Source organism: Numida meleagris, chromosome 5, assembly GCF_002078875.1.
Source record: "Numida meleagris isolate 19003 breed g44 Domestic line chromosome 5, NumMel1.0, whole genome shotgun sequence".
NCBI classification, from domain to species: domain Eukaryota; kingdom Metazoa; phylum Chordata; class Aves; order Galliformes; family Numididae; genus Numida; species Numida meleagris.
Window position 1 is genome coordinate 40,294,523 of NC_034413.1, and position 17,171 is coordinate 40,311,693.

The 17,171-nt window shown below is 34.2% G+C and overlaps 1 protein-coding gene and 1 long non-coding RNA gene across 3 annotated transcripts in view; one reads left to right on the plus strand and one right to left on the minus strand.

Annotated features, from left to right (window-relative positions):
* Positions 1-7,025, plus strand: part of LOC110400048 — a 94,171-nt gene extending 87,146 nt beyond the window's left edge. Inside the window, exons 4-7 of one of the 2 annotated variants that reach the window (XR_002439566.1) lie at positions 368-490; positions 1,613-1,762; positions 3,683-3,844; positions 6,033-7,025. This is a non-coding gene — a long non-coding RNA (uncharacterized LOC110400048). The remainder of the gene's footprint in view (positions 1-367; positions 491-1,612; positions 1,763-3,682; positions 3,845-6,032) is intronic. The other variant, XR_002439567.1, reaches the window with a different exon arrangement.
* Positions 15,738-17,171, minus strand: part of CALCRL (calcitonin receptor like receptor) — a 71,763-nt gene continuing 70,329 nt past the window's right edge. The window contains exon 15 of the transcript XR_002439217.1: positions 15,738-16,051. The gene's annotated coding sequence lies outside the window, so the exon portion shown is untranslated. The remainder of the gene's footprint in view (positions 16,052-17,171) is intronic.

Consider the following 17,171-nt stretch of genomic DNA (forward strand, 5'->3'; position numbering starts at 1 on the left):
TAAGAGAAAAAATTCTATGAAAATGATAGCAGTGCTTGCGTAAGTGTAGACCATGTAACATAAATGCAAATGTTTGCATGAAATATGGACAAAGTAAGATTGTTATGACCACTGCCATTCTAGCATTTCCTTAATTTTTCTCTTTTGGTATAACCAAATATAACTGTCTGCATGTGATATCTGAAAGAAAAACCTCAAGTGTAACTTTCCTTCTCTCTCTCCCATTTTTACCTTTGCATTTCAAGAAAGCCTGTTTGCTTTTCTTTTGTTTCCAGTTCCTATTTGTTTTAGGTTTTTTTTGGTAATATAATGCTGGTGAAGATGGGATATAAAGAAAACTAACAAATAAAACTGCATCTTGATACAGTGCTGAAAGAAAATTCCGGGTGTATTTGGAATAAATGGAACAATCTGTTGACTCCTCAAGTTGAAGCTCTCCCTGGAAATGAAGAAGGGTTAAAATTCCTGACTGTAGTAAGTAGTGATGTAGGTAAGTGTGGAAGCAGGAGAGAGAGTGGTCTTTTGGATTGGCCTAAAATTAAACAGATTATACTTTTTTTTTCCTCATTATAAAACATCATAACTGTGTTAACTACTCAGATTTTGTAAAACAAACAAACAAAAAACCCACAACAACAACAACAAAAAACGCACAAAAAAACCCTTGTATTTATCATAACTTACGATAACTTTGTGTTTATTAAAAGGGGTGTAACTTTTGAGATATCTTGTGACCATATGGTTACTTTCAACCTGTGGTTGTAATTCTGGGGTTTTGGAACACTGTGCTGTGCTCATTTTACCAACAATTTCTGATGTTACTCAAAGAGGTAGTAAGGTATAATTCCATAATGGCATGACATAGTCTGGAACACAGTAAATCAGGTAAATTTTTTAGTAATGTTTTCCAGTGACTGGTATAATCAGAAAAACTGTCAGTACTTTGGAGAATTATAATGTGATTATAATAATAATGTGAAAGGTCCCAAATGAGTTGAAAATCTCTCCACAAATAACTGCTAACATTGATGAAACAGTAGGTTTTTATTCTTTCCTATTCACACATCACTGAGGTTCTACTCACAGTGCATTTCAGTAGAAGCCAAAGCCAGGTTTTTACTGAAGCTGATAAGTTAATGATTGATTAACACCCCTACCTGCCTTCTTTGTAGAGTATCTGACTTGAAGTATATTATTTAACACGTTCATTATGATTGCACGCATAATCTTCATCTGGTTTGTGAGCATGCTGTGCTAAATAAGCTACCAGTCACTAATGTTTAGTATCTACTGCAAAGAATCATGAAATCATGAATGTCCTAAGCCATTTTAAGAAGTCCTTTTCATGTTACCTCAAAGTGAGATCCTCTGAATTACGATGCTTAAAAGGACTTGCAGTTACCATTAAAACATCCTAATCCTTTCAAGTTTTTGGATTGGTGTTATGAGTCCCTCTGGAAGTCTGCACTTAGTAGTAATTAAAAATTTCTTTGAGTTCAGGTTTCATATCTGTTGTTCCAAGACATATTCATCTTTCCTGAATATATTCCTACATAACATGAGCAGATTTCTCCTTTGACTTCTTTTCATTCTTTTTTTTTGTTATTTTTAGCAGCATATGACATCCTATGGAGTTTTGCAGGACTTCGTAACATTTCGTTTTTCTTAAAGATAATAAGTCTCGTGAGATTTACAAAATTCTTGCAATGGGACATTGAGCTGCTGCTGTGAAAATAAAAGAACTGAAGGTATCAAAAGGCAGGTAAATGTTATCTTAGACTGACAAAACTTGAATTGTAATACATTGCCGTTTTTGCCCACAATTTTTATAATTATTTGGTTGATATAAGCCAGATAACTGCCATGGAGCTGCAGTGATCCAAACCAGCTGTAAAGCTTTGAGTTATTTCCGTGAGTGCCTGGCCTTCCCAGCATTCCTTTTTAATTACTTAAATCAAAACCCAACCAGTGAGTTTTGTCTGTTTTGAGAGATGGCATCATGAATTCTTGCCACCAAAATGAATTGATGTAAGGGCATTTTTCTTTCCAAATATCCTGCTAACTAAATAGTAGGAATTTTGAAATTGAAACTCAAAATTATGAGGAGGATAATAAAAATGTACTGAAGTACATACTGTTTTAGTAAAGACTTGGAATCATGAACCACTGGATTTCGTACACAAAGTGATTTTTGGTTTATCTCTAAAAATGCCATGAAGACATGACTGTTAATGAGGACAAGTTCTTTACCAGTTGTGTAGTATATCCAAAGTAAACTCTCTTGACTATGTCCTTCATTACACACAGCCTGATAGTCACTAAACAGTAGAATGATTTCTGTAGGATAGTTTTTTCTGCACTTTTCTACACTCCTAAGTGCTCATTTTAGCAAATAGTTTTGTACTTGGAGTCAAAAGGATTTGTCTATCTAAAGATATGTTTAATAAAGATCTCCAGAACTGAACCCTTTAGATTGCACTATGTGTGACTATGGAGACCTCTTATCTTACTTTTGAAGAACACTGAAGGCTTTTATTAATTTGCCGGGAAACCACTGTTCAAAAACCTTACCCATGTAATGAGTAAACAAGGAAATGTTAAGACAACAGAAAATGTTTGTAGAGCTGCCAAGTTATTTTAAGCTTTGGAAATGATCTCATAATATGGAAAAATGAAAAGGAATTTAAATGACTTATTTAGCAAGAGGTGGAAAAATGGAAGAAGTTGAACTGCTATGATTTTTCTTCCTGAAATAATTCCCAATCTTTTTGATGGATGATTGAAATGAAATTGTTGTGCTTAGCATTTAAACCATGATCAATTGTTAATTCTATGATTTTTGGAGATGATGTTAGCAAGTTTACTGGTTTGGTGCATCAGTTTGTCTGACAATGGGTTGTATAAGCAGAACAATGTAAGAAATAATGAAGAGAACATAGATTTTTTTTTTAATGTATATTTCAGAGCACATCTCCCTTCCCCACTATCAAGTAATGACATCAGATTTGACTGCAATCTATTCCTTACTATCCACCATTATATTCCATCCAAACCTCATCCTTTCTTCTTTCCAGCATTTACAGGAATTTTCATCAGCTTCTCTGACAGTCAGATTACTCAAATGAGTTCTGTTCTCTGTACATCTACGGCAGCTTATTGAACAGTATATAAACACATCTGTTAAAATATGATATGCGTTGGTAACAGACCTCCATGTTTTGTCATTGTACCTACGTTCATCAAGTTTTTTATTTATGTTTTATTTATCAGCTCATTTCTCTAATGAGATTATAAATTACAAGCTTTTTTTTAAAATCAGAAATAATTTTCTCTGATTGTGAGACTTTATTATTTGATAAAAGCAAGAGAACACTCAAGTGAATCAATGGAAAAGTTCTCTTTTTCCTAAGGGTGATATGTTGAACAATTTTAATTTTCCAAAAATAGAAGTGTTATCGGATTCCTAGAAGAGGAAAAATTGTGGTGTTCAAGTTTCTTCTTGAGCTAGTCTGAAGAAACTGAAAATGTGTTTGACAAAGAGAAATGAGTCCCACATTTAAACTGCAAAGTTGAAGAAACATGTTGCTTGTCTATCTATTCTGCTTTTAAAGCAAATATTCAAATGATAGTTAATAAATCATGTTTTTTTCACAGACTTTCTGGTTCTTCTTTTTCTCTACAGGTGGCTTCCAGTGGGTTTAGTATTTGATATCAAATGCAGTTCTAATAAATTCTGATGAGCGACTTGGGAACTGTCAGATTGTGGAAGATGAATATCTGATACTCTGAATAAAAGAACACAAGAACTTCATTTTGCTGTTTTCTGAAATATGGGTACTAGCAGGTAGAGCAGAATTACACTACCATAACAAAATGTTCAAATCAATTTTTTTTGAGAACATAAAATGACATTACATAAAAGGATATTTTTCTCTTTTAGTGGAATAGTGAATGAAAATTCACTTCAAAATTTTTTTCCAATTAGACATACGCATGGTGAAAAGTTCACCTACAATACTCTACAGTTATCTAGAATCAGATCCTTCTTTTTTTTTTTTTTAATTATTTTCTTTGTAATCAACATGCTAACATAATAGGATTGATGTAAAAGCACACCAGAATTCTAGACTTTGATAATGTTTCCATTGATAAGATGAGTTGATCAGTAAATTAGATTCAAAGCTTTAAAGACACTTTCCTGAACATTTTTAAACCAAGCTATTTTTGCATTGACATGTTAAACCAAAGATGCTTTTTTGGTGGTATTAATTTCCTGATGTTTATAAGCACTATGATAGCTTCTGCATTAAGAAATAGATGTTTCCAATAAATCAAAAAGAAATTCATCATTCTTAAATATCCTGATATTATCATGTTCCATCTTGAAATTTAATTATTGAATGTTTACCATTTTAACTGAGATTGGTCTTTTATAGCTCTATAGCTAAATCACCATCATACAGTGCTTTTACTTTGTACTGCTTTGTTAGTTTCAAAGGCTTTGTGAAGCACTGGCTATGCACACCTTCAGACTACTTTTTGGCTACCCTAGCCGCTATGGTTCAATTTGTGTAGAATATTGACAGTAAGATAATTTATGAAGTCTGTCAGTCAGCCAGTATTCTTCTCTCTTCTGTCTTTCTAGACTCTAGAATGACAATTTTTCAATGTATCTGGCTAAAATACTTTCTTTTTTCTCCTGATAGAACTGTAAATATTCCAGTGCAAAGACTGTGTTTTTTTTCAGATTCCTTCAGTGTGTAGTTCTTATCCTTTACGGAGTTTGGAATAATATAGATTAGAAATAGATTACAATGGTTAATAGTAATTTACTCATTTAAGTACTGATTATGATGACAAAGTTGGATTCAATTTCAATTTTGTGTGAGAGTTCATTCTGGGTGGAATAAAACCCAACAAAAATAAACCAGTAAAAATCACATCATTTCTTTCTGCAGCCAAATACTTGTAAACTGAATTTGCTGAGAGCCAAAGTGGTAACAGTTATGTTGCAAACAGATGGGACAGTCTGATGTTTGTGAACTTTTGCCCTGGGAAGCAAGAGTGTAAAGAAGGATGGAAGAACAAATCTGAGAAATGCTCAGTATTTACTACTCATTAGGCAGTATCACATTGCAATAATTCAAGCATTTGTATAATAAGTCTCTAGTAATAGTCTGAGAGCTGTTCAGATAGCAGCAGGTAGGTATCGTTTTGAAAATTGCCCTTTGGTACTTGTGCAATCGTTGTGTGTGGCCTTCACTTAGCCACAGTAACCACAAGCTGTGTGGTACTCCAGCCTGTTGATGATAAATTACATCTGTAAACAGAAATTTGCACCCTATACTTTCAAATGAACTGAAAAAAAATATTTAAAATTTGAAATAAATAGAATCAATAGCATTTGTGAAAGTGTCTAAGTGTAAAACTTAGGTAGGTATCGTTTTGAAAATTGCCCTTTGGTACTTGTGCAATCGTTGTGTGTGGCCTTCACTTAGCCACAGTAACCACAAGCTGTGTGGTACTCCAGCCTGTTGATGATAAATTACATCTGTAAACAGAAATTTGCACCCTATACTTTCAAATGAACTGAAAAAAAATATTTAAAATTTGAAATAAATAGAATCAATAGCATTTGTGAAAGTGTCTAAGTGTAAAACTTAGACAAGAAAATAAGTATTTAAGAATGATCTCTTTGCTGTGCATAATGTTAAGTGCTCTTCTGCTTGAAAGAATGAACTTAGTGGCAGCATATTTTCATTATTGATTCTCTAGAACTCCCTATGCTGCTTGGGTGTCTTTAATAGAGGTTGTTGGTATTCACTGGTGAGCTTTTTACATCCTGTTTCATAATTGGCAACGTCACATACTTTCATAAAAAGTGAAATATTTTCCTGTTTGGAGTCTGGTTAGGTAGGAAGTATTTTCTACAGAAATTTATACACAAAATATATATATATTTTTAAATCAATGTCTTATTTTTTCTGAAATATTATTATGCTCCACTGACAATATTCTTCCTGCTATTACAGATTGTCCACAAGCTACTGCTATAACCACAGAGACACATCTCGTAAAAGTCAGCTGGGATCAAACTAAAATGAGAAGCAGTGGTGGAGATGCTTCCATATCACATCTTCTGCTTCCAGTACAGAACTTGTCAGGTACAAATACAGTGTACAATGAAGGTGGAAATGCAGCCTTTTGCTGGTTTAAAGTAATCATCAAAACTAAGTGCTATTCTACACTAAGACTTAATACATTTGAATCTGGGTACTGCTGCCTCTTTAGCAATTCTGTTTCTGGTGGCTTCTCGGTGTTTGATTTCGTGCACAGTTTGATATCAGTTCCATTATACCAAAGAACATTAATTATTAGTTTTAAAAATAGTTTTCAGACTAAAACTTGTGATGCTAGTGAACCAGCTCCTTCATGGAGAAGGGTATTTTTACTTCAGGGAAATAGTTGTTGCTTACTAGGGAATAATGTTTTATAAAAATTATTGTCATGCCATTTGTTCGAGCGTCTCGGCTGAACAATGATCACTGTGCTTGATGCTGTGGATGGGCTCCTATAAGGTTGTATTCTCAGTGATATAATTCTTCTTTTACGCAGTGGCCATTTCAAGCATTTTAAAATGCATCAATGAACTATACTGAGTGGTAATTTCATGTGTTATCTCAAACACGTATTGGCTTGAAAGCTATTATTGCTGCCCCTTCGTGGTGCATTCTGCTCATATGAATGCTCTTTCAGCACTTCGTTACAAATTCTGCTAACTTGTTTGATAAAAGTATATTTAAAGTAATTTAAGCTGTGTTGCCTAGCTCTGACTTTGTGCCCCAGTGACTGGGGTATGCATAAGAAAGCCTTTCTTAAGTAGGAACTACTGCTTCCCACAGAGGATGGAGAGGACCAAGAATGTGCTAGGTTCGATTAAGAACATTTGCAAATCCTATTATTTCCACTTGAGAGTCTATCATCTCCTTTAATACAGAAGTATTTAGTCTCATTTAAGCGTGTTTCCATAGAGGATTGATAGTTTTTAAGCATGAGATCAATTATCAATCCTGTAAAGATGAAGAATATGCTGAAATTGAATGTTTTCTAGTCAGCAGAACTTTTAAGAAGGTTTTCAAGCTTATAATTACTCTAAATTCAATTAACATTAAAAAAAAATGCACCCAACAGATACTATTAACGTGAAAAGAAGAAAGCTACTTCATCTGGCTTGGTTTTTTGTAGAAGCCAAATCATGACTACAAAGGTTCCTTGACATGATGGCAGAACATGAAAGTATTTTATTAAGCATGGGAAATAATTCCAGTAAAACATCAGGAACAACTGTAATAAAACTTCCAAATAGCTTTTGGCGATGCTTGGAGTTCGTATGTTCTCTGGGATTGCATGTATATTAAAAAGTTTTGTACATGCATTCACCTATATTTGGCCTTATAACCCGCATATATCATTTGGCCTGCTTTTTAATGTCAGCAGGAATAGTCATGCTTATTTTGTTGTGAGATGCAAATTGAAGCTGTGTTTCTTGGTGGTGCTGATGTGGATAGATTTTTCCTGAACTAGTTCCCCTTCTAGAGTAGCAATACTTAGCGATACTTCCTGTCACTGGTGCCACTCAGAAGTTTGTAGTGTATTTGTTAATTATAGATGCATGTATTTAAACTACATTTCATGAAAATAGAATCTATTACTCTGTCAAATCTGAGCAGGGCTTCACTTTAGGGAAGAAAATCAGGAAAAAAAGAAAAGATTGAGATTGAAGTGGTGAGTGTCTTTGACAGTTGGATTTGTAGCTGAATTCTGCATATTATTTTGGAGTGAGGTATTAGACTTTGCAGCAGTATTATTCTAGTATTAGTCAGACTAATACAGCACCAATTGTGACCAGCCAAGAAGACTGAGTTATTCAAGCTCTCTCATTTATTTATTTTATAAAACAAATTTGGCTGCTTATCAGGAAGTGACTTCAGTATGGAAGCACAGTAATTCAATTATCAAACACTCTTTTTTCCAACTCTTCCATCAAAAGGCATATGATCTTAATGTAAGAAAAACATATATTTTCAACTTTGTGTCTTCAGTAACTCATAAATAGAATGATTCACCCCCAGAAAGACTATCTGCAATGGAAAAATGAAAAATTGAAAATGGAATGAAAAATTCTAGATACATCTAAAATATATAACATATGGTAGGCAGTAATACTATTTCCTGGCTCAGTAGCTCAGTCATCTGTTTGGAGGAAATTCCTTTCCTCCTGATCCTCTTAAGACAAGTAATTAGAAAATCTCTAGCTTGGGGACAACGGTGTATTGCCCCTGGATCTTCTGTTGCTTTTTGTCAGATATTGAGTTTGGATCACAAAAATTGCAATGCTAAGGATTGCTGTTTATACAATTTAAGGAACTGAAATAGTGAAAAAATTGGAGAACAGTCAGAACAATTCAGTCACTGTTCAGAGATCATACTCTGCTGCTGTCAGTAAGAATAAAGCAGCCACCCAGGAGAAAATTCACACAACATACACAACAAGCATCAAAAGTCCCTTTCTTCAGAGAAAAATCTAGCTCTGGGGAAGCTTTTTGATGCCCATGGGTAAATTCGATTTTTTTGTGTGTGTGCATGTATGCGTGTGTCTGTTTTAACTTTTTGCCTTCACACACAAATTCACAAACATAGTTGTTCATATTATGGATTGAAGAATTTGACACTGTGTCAAATTAATCTTTAGTCTTACTTCAGTACAGCAATCATCTTCAGCCTGCTCTAGCTAATACCATGCATGGCCTTAACACACAACATAAATACTATGAATAATGCAACAGAGAAGCTCATAATATACTGATGAAGATGCAAATAATTTGTATTTTTAATAATTTAAAGTTTAGGGACAATCTGTTATTTATTTATTATTATAAATGTATGTAGCCTCTTGAACATTCTTTTTAAACATCTCCGTGAATGTACCTTCAAGTTTTGTACCATTATACTCATTCTGTAGGTAACATGAAGAAAGCTATAAGCAGAGCTTAGCACTGTTGTGCCCACAGTTAAGTATTTATGATAATTTGGTAGAATTTAAAAAAAAAAAAAAAAAAAAAGGTACTTTGTGGGAGAGGACAAAAACTTTAAAAGTGCCTTGTGTGAACAGATTCAAACTATTTAAATAAATACTTCTTTAACTATCTTTCCAAATGTAATTTTTAATAAAAATTTTTCAATAGATGTTCCTTTTCTGTTCTAATTTAAACAAAAAAGCAGAACAAAAATGTGTGGACTTTTGGACTCCCTGTTACGGAAGGCTTCATGTTCTCTTTAGTATTTCAAGTATGTTGCATGACACAAGGCAAATGTAACATCACAAGGATTTAGTTAATTAAAAGTGGAAACCAGAGACCTCCACAGAAGCTCAGAACAACTTCGGGAAGAAACAGAAATGTCAGGTTATCATTAAACTTATGTAACTTATGTTACTGGATCTAATAATTCACTTCAGAGAAAGAAGTGAATGTGTAAAAATGTATAAGTAGGTCAAATAAATTTTCCTTCCCTGCCTTAACTAATGGTGTGTATGGATTGCTTTGTATGGTGGCCTTTTTGGAGATGTTTTTTCTTAGTCTAGCTGCATTACTCAGCAGTCTCACACTGCTGTTTTGCAATGGTCTGAGATTTGGACAGAAGTCTTAGTGACTAGTCAGAGCAGTTTTGTTACTGGGACAACAAGAATACTGGCACAGTACTTCTGTCAGCAGAACTCAGCATCTTGTGCAGTAGAGACACTAATAAAACTTACTGCAATTATGATGAGATTAAGAAAAAGATTTCTAAGCTAATTGGGTTGGGCTGGGGGAAAAATAAGTCTGGATTCATGGAAGGTCTATGTTGATTGAAATTGTCCAAAAGCAAAAATTTCTATTGTGAAAATTATCCTGGCAAAGTCTTTTCCAAGAGAAGAAAGATAAATTTTTTAGACACAAAAGCATTATTATTAGACTGAACATAAAACTGAAATGGTTAAAGGAGTTGAAAATTCTAGTTTCAGAGTCCAAACCATTTGTCTGATTTGGATAACAATAGAAAACACAAACAGTTGTCTGATTTTGCGTAAAGTACAAGTGTTATGTTCAACATTTCTTGATAAAATCTCAAACTACTGCTCAAGATGAGAAAATCCAAAATATTATTTAAGTTGTAAACACAGTTTGCTATTCTTTCTAAAAAAGCATAACGAGCACATTGTTACGTGCCTTAAACATTATCTACTTATGTGTACTATATAAACTGGGGATGTGTTTGTTTAAAGATATTTAGGTGATATATATATTTCTTTTTACCAGAAATGAGATAAATTTAAATAGCCTGCTTAATTTCAAGTCTGTGTACTACATAATTTTGAAGTACATGAGAAAAATTAAAGTGCACATTAATTGTTTTTAAGCTGAAATGGGACACGATAGAAGGGGTTAACTGGCAATCTACATCTGCATTGTTGTATCTAGTACATAAATGAAATAGTTCAGTATGGAAACACTGATAATATGGTTTCTCCTCTAATATGCCAGTGGTCTGACATTGTTAGGGCAGCTGGAGCTGGAGCTAAGGGTAGTAATATAAACTACTAAAGCATAATTCTTTAGAGTTCATTAGTTCATTCAACACAGCTGTTACATGGTCTACATGAGGATTAAATAATGTATTTGAAAGAGTTTGAAGGAAAACAAATCTGTCCAAAGCATTTGAAAAAGATGGCTCTAGAATTTGAAGAAAACAGCTGGTAGGAAATTAGCAATTTGCATTTAGAACAGATTTCACTGGTAGATGGGACTTATGTTATTTATTATTATAGACCTATACTGCAATCAGAAGTTTAAAATCAGGGATCTGAATCAGCAACTATGACGTGTTTAATGAGTATAGCTTTTATCTAATGGATTTGAAATGAGTGAAAAAAGGAAAATATCGGGGAAAAGTAAACCCAAGATTTGTTGGCTAAAATGGCAAAACCGCAGAGAGAGGGGAGTCTTGTTCCATTGATGAGGGATTTTTTTTTTTATGATAGTCTACTAAAAATAATGACTCTATATCCCAGTAAAATAATTCTTTAGTAAATAACTTCTTGTTCTATAAGTAAACAATTCTTTCCTTCAGTATTTCCTCAATATTTGAATATTTGGAAACTGTTATCCAGAAAATAAGATAAATAAATAAATGATTTATTTTTCAGTGGGGATTTAAATACTGCATTTCTTCTATACTTATAGAAATTGAGAGTAGTCTGTAATATACATCTTATTGCCATTCTACTTAGAACCTCGTATTTCAGATACTGACAAACCCCCTTTGATGGAGATCCCAGAAGTAAGATTGACAAGTGGCAGAAATTTCACTACTACTTCTCTATGAAGGGCACTGATTTCCCCTGATATATTTGTTTCAGACTTCTCCTTATATGACAAATCAGTTTCACTTGGGTATAGCCTGGAATAGGACAAATTGTAATATGCCAGAGGCTCGCACAGATAACACATCTTGAGAATTTTAACAGATTCAATTGCTTAGAGCTTTTTGCTGATTGAAAGCTTGTTGATTAACCCACTCAGTTGCTACTATTAAAAAAATCACATTGTAAGAATATGAACTAAATTGAGAACTATATGTGTTTTTTTTCTTCTCTCTCCCAGTAGGTTGCCTCTTGGGGCAAGATTCCGATATCAGATATTTTGAAGTATACTGAGTTCAGAACTGTAACATAGGAATAAAGCCAAAGTTAGAAAAGAACTGGCCTGAGAATACAGTCCATGTTAGTGCTCTTGCAAATATTGATTGCAGTTTCTGTGCTTTTGTGCATTTGTAAAATACACCCTCACAAAAATTTCGTGACTCTGTTTTTGAATTCTTAAATTTTAAGTTCTCTGTAACAATTTTTCACTCTGTCTTATATCAAATATAGATGTGTTTAGTATGTTTTACTATCATGACTATTTGCTGAGTGGTGGGCAGTATCAGATATGGAGTCTTGTGGCAATTGTACAAGAGCAATAATTTTATAGCACAAAAATATTAAACAAAGATTCTTCAAGGACCTAATATAGTGAATGAGTGAATGCTGATTTACAGATCCAAAATATGCCTTGGAGTCTTGAAGAACCTTATGTTTTGCTTCCCTATTAGCTACTGATAGAACAACTGTACTTGGAAATTTACCAAAGTAAATACTTCAGGAAAAAAAATGGTTAAAAGGTTTTATTCCAGCACGAGTAAAGCAAGCAGAATAAAAACACAGAACCCTCTTTTATTCTGAAGAAAGTCTCTGGAAGGAGCATTCTGGAACAGTTAGTCTGGGGTAACTATTCTGGTTAACTGCAATGGCCTTTTGTATTAAAAAGCTTTTTTTTTAAAAAAAAAAAAAAAAAAATGATGGTGGTGAAAAGAACAGCTTGGCTCTTAAAAAGAGCCAAGATAGACTGACTGAAATGAAGCAAGGAAACTGAACAAAATGATCAGAGTATGCTTGGTCTTGTTCAAATTCACAGAAGAGACAGAAATCTCAAAGAGCTCTTTCCTTGCAAATGTCTCTGCATGGCTTACAGGACAAGAATACAAGAATAATCTAACACAAGACAGTGTGGACTGAAGAGGAAACCTGAATCTATTTACTGCCAAGAAGCCCCGTACTGACAGGTAAATTGGATCTTGACTGAAGTACCTCAAGAGTTCAGGTGCTGCCTATGGCTTTCTGTCACTCTGGAAGAACAGGTTCAGTTCCGTTGTAGCCTTCAGTATGTTGGAGGCTCACATAATCTTGGGACTGCACTTCAGAGACAGTTAAAATACTCTGCAGATGAACTGACTTTGAATCAAACAGCAAAGTTGAGTAATTTTAGTGACACATAAATGGAGGGAGAATGATATTATAATTCCCAATCATGTGGCCATGCTAAGTAGTTACAGATGATGAACAAAGCTTGCAAAGAGAAAATGACAAGTTCAGAGCAAATGGGGAAAAGCAAGATCTTCTTTTGCTGAACTATGCTTTCTGTCATCACTGAAATGGCAGCACACTGCACACAATATCCATTTGTTACTGGGGGTCTCACATTCTCAATTTTGAAACTGTTATACTAAAGACGATACTGCACATTGGAAAAAGTTTGGCCGCCTTCAGCATTCAAAATAAGGTATTGAATCATATTTTGTGCATATTTAGTATATTGTATGAGCTACATTGTCTGACAGCTAAAATATCAAGATGAGGAAACAGTAATGTCTGCCAGGATCATCTTTAAATTTAAACATCACTCTAATGTAATGAAGTGTGATCTTGCACTTGTAATTGCCAGCTAGCAGGACATTTTCTGGGAGGTTCAAAGTCACACTGTGACCAGAAAAGGAGATTCACTATCTTAAAAGTGATTGCAATGAGGCAGCAGTGAAAAAAGCTCCAATTTTAGCGACAGTGGTAGGCACTTTTGCTAGATACTCCTGTGTTCTTTTCCAGCTGTACCCTGGAACTTGATGGACATATTGTAATTTTAAAACTTCGTTGCACTCTCAGTTCTCTGTGGGCCTGAAAACATAATACAAAAGGCCTGGAAAATGTAAAAATTTGGATGTTTGCTTGAGTTTTCTGAAAGCACTGTTAATTTGATTTTTCATGATATATTTTAATGTTCTTTAGAGCATATTCTGTCCCTTTGTGGTAGCTCACATTCTCTGGTAATTATCTATTATTTGCAACTTCAAGAAAATTATGATTCCCTGGGTGTATCTCTCTAAGTACGTTACCCGTTATCAGTATGTGCACACAGCTGGTATATCCTCTGTTTTAGAAAAACATGCCCTTTTGGTCAGTAGACCTCTTTAACTCTGTAACAAGTTATGCGCTTTAAAATCTCATGTTTATCCTCCACGTAAATGAAAACTGTAAATGTTCAATGCTACTTCTAATAGCTGCTCTGAAATAAATGTATAGTACTTCAAACAAAGATGGTGCAAAAATTATAAAGTTACAATAAGGTATTGCAAAGTTAGCTGGTCAAAATCAATCCTGCATATTTGTTGATATCTGTGATCTCATAGTGGTTGTTGAGAGCCAAAATGGTGTTCAATGCTGTTGATGTGCGAATGTGATGACATATAAATTCAAGGATTAGGTGAAATCAAGCAGGGTAAACTTGATTTTATTTTTATTTTTTAATTTTATGATGCACGTTCACTTTTATTTAATCCAAAACCATTCTATTTCTGTGGAGTTTACTTACAGTTTAAAATGAAACACTGCTGAACTAGTCATTTTCACTGCATTCCTATATTATTGCTTTCAGCTGCAGACCATTTTAAAAAAAAAATGTATTTTCAGCCTATGAAATGGTTGTGCTTATTTTTAGACAGTTAAGTTAGTCTAAACATCTTACTTAAAATGATTAACTTAAGTCTGTGGGAATCATCTTGTCCAGTCTAGAAATTCTACAGTACATAACTTTGCCAGTAAGCATTGTTTTAACAGAAATAGGAATAATTTCTTAATCTTTGCACCCATTGTCGGGAACTGGACTGGATATCTAAGGATTTCATCATGTAGAACTGCAGAAGTTAAAGCAAGATGAGATGATATTCTGTTGTGAAGAGAAGAAGGGACAGAAGGAATTCAAGGAAAGAAAAGGGAGAAGTGTGTGTAAAATTACCCTATCCTTTTTCTTAAATGTATGTGCAATATCCACTGTACTAATGGAAGAAACTTCAACCTCCCTTTTAACATTTTCTCTCAATAGCATGTGTGGACCTGGAAGGAGAATGGATTATGTCTGCAGATAGAGTTGTATTCAATTTTTCTTTATTTTAAAGTACTTTTCTTTGATAGAAGAGCTGGTATTGTAGTTTTTAAATCATTTACATGTCATACATGTGTTTGGTTTTTTTTATTTATTTTTTTCTTTTCATGCCATGCAGGTATGGAATGTAACATCACTCCTATGGCTTTCCAGGCTAACATTGTCTTTGTGTATTTGAAGTATTTCCACTGGCCTTCAGAGTGTTCATACCATCCATGAATGGTTAGTCATTTCATACTTTATTTATTTCACGCTTCTGCTGGATTAGAAATACGATGAATTCTTAGATTTGTCTGGCTATCAACTTGCAGCTGCCTCTGCATGTAGAAACCAATGGAGATTCCTTCTCCCTTTAGTTGTTTCAACAGCATTAAAAAGGTATAAACTGGGAATGGTTGAAGAGAAGGCCAGAGATTCCACAGGACAGAGATGAGACCCCAGCCAGAAAACCAGCTCAGTGAATTCTTCCTTGCAGGAAGGCATAAAGTCAGTTACCCCCCAGTGCCAAAACAACTTCACTGAGCAAATGTGTATGAGTTAGAGACTCTCTGAGGCTTAGCTAGCTTCATTCTTGTGCCAGGTGTACCTCAACCAAAACAGTCTTTGAGTAATCATGATGTGCTTATCGCTCTCCTCCTTTGGTCTCTGAACAGCTGGGTGGGAGCAATAGTAGCTCCAATTGCCAAGGCTTTAGAGACAGCTGGTGGTAGAATACCCTCTGTGTACTGGTGTTTGGTGAATAATAAGGAGAGGTAGAATAAGAGGTTATGTCAATGAATACCAGTGAAATACTGAGGTCAGAGAAAGATGGTGGGAAGCAGAGTAAGGGGTAGAACGCAAAATATTTTCTTAGAACTTCAAAAAAATGTATGTTTTCTTTGTTAGTTTGCTTTTTAAGTGTTTTTATTTCCCAATAAATGTTAAACAACTTCTCAAAACTAATTTTTACATTATACAATGAAATAACATGCAGTGTATACACTGCTATTGATGTTATCTGTAATGAAAACACGTTTCTAAAATTCTGGTACTAACGTTTCTATTGTTGCTTTCCATATTTTTCTTCTTTATTTGGAGGCATCCTGATGATTTGTATTTCTTATTTAAGTTTTCCTTATATTTCAATTACAAATCTCTCTAATCACCTTCTTAATTACAGTTAGAGAAGGCAAGCAGCACTCCTGACTTAAAACAAGTCCCTGTAGGGAAAAATAAGAAGGAAAGAAAAAGTGATTAGCTTTAAACGAATAAGAAAAAAATAAGCTACTGTCAGAAAAAGAAACATTTTGTGTTCCTTGTGGCAAATACAGCATTGGACTGGAAAGGACTATCTGAGTCAGCATCCAAACCTTGAAACTATCTGAATTACTTTCACTACAGAAATTTGCTTAAAAAAAAGCTACAGAAGGAATTGATATTCTAATTTTATTAGTTATTGTAGTCAGCCTATTGCAGCATCTGGAAAAAGCATATTACAATTATGCTAAACTGAGATGATTTTTAAGAGCTTTGTGAATAAGAAATATTGCAGTATCACCGTATCTTTAACAATCCCCAGAATATTAATACAGTTTTGTTACAATTTTTCAAGCCATCTGTGGCTGTTTTCTGTGAATTTCATTATCTCAGATTCTGAAGTATCCATGATGACAATCTGCTCACAGAATACTGAAAGAGGCTCTTGAACAAGGAAATCCTTGCTGGCATCGTCTGCCCAAAATGTCATGAAAGGAGCCCATACTTAACAACTCCTGGCTTCCATTAGGAATTGCAAGATGCAAGTTCCTTGTGAATAGTAGAAACAACTGAGATTGTGTTCTGTGGAATATACAGCCACAGAGCCTTCTGGGACATATAGCCAAACGCACTTTTGAGCTCTCTGTTAAATGTAGGCATTTAGCTCATATTCAAATTTAACCAAATAAAATATGATTGAGCATTTGTGTTCCTAGTTCTTTACTGATGTCAGAAAAAATAAGGCAAGTGGAATTTTGAGACGAAGTCTAAGCATATAAATGTATTGCATGAAAGGCAAAAGTACTTCATTTTTAAACCCTTCTATAACACAACTATAAAAAAAAGCGCAAAATAGTTCTATCCTTTACCTTTACTTTAAGCGTAATAAACCCAATAATGGTTTTATCATCCATCATTGTTGTCATGGTTTTATGATTTTCGGTTATTGGTATTCCACATCATAACATCATGTAGTGAATGTACCTGGTTCTCAGAAGAGAAGGACTACTACAGTCCCCACGGCACTTTGCTCCTTTGTTACCATTTTCCAGCCGGAGGGAAAAGATAGAAGCTCGCAGTATA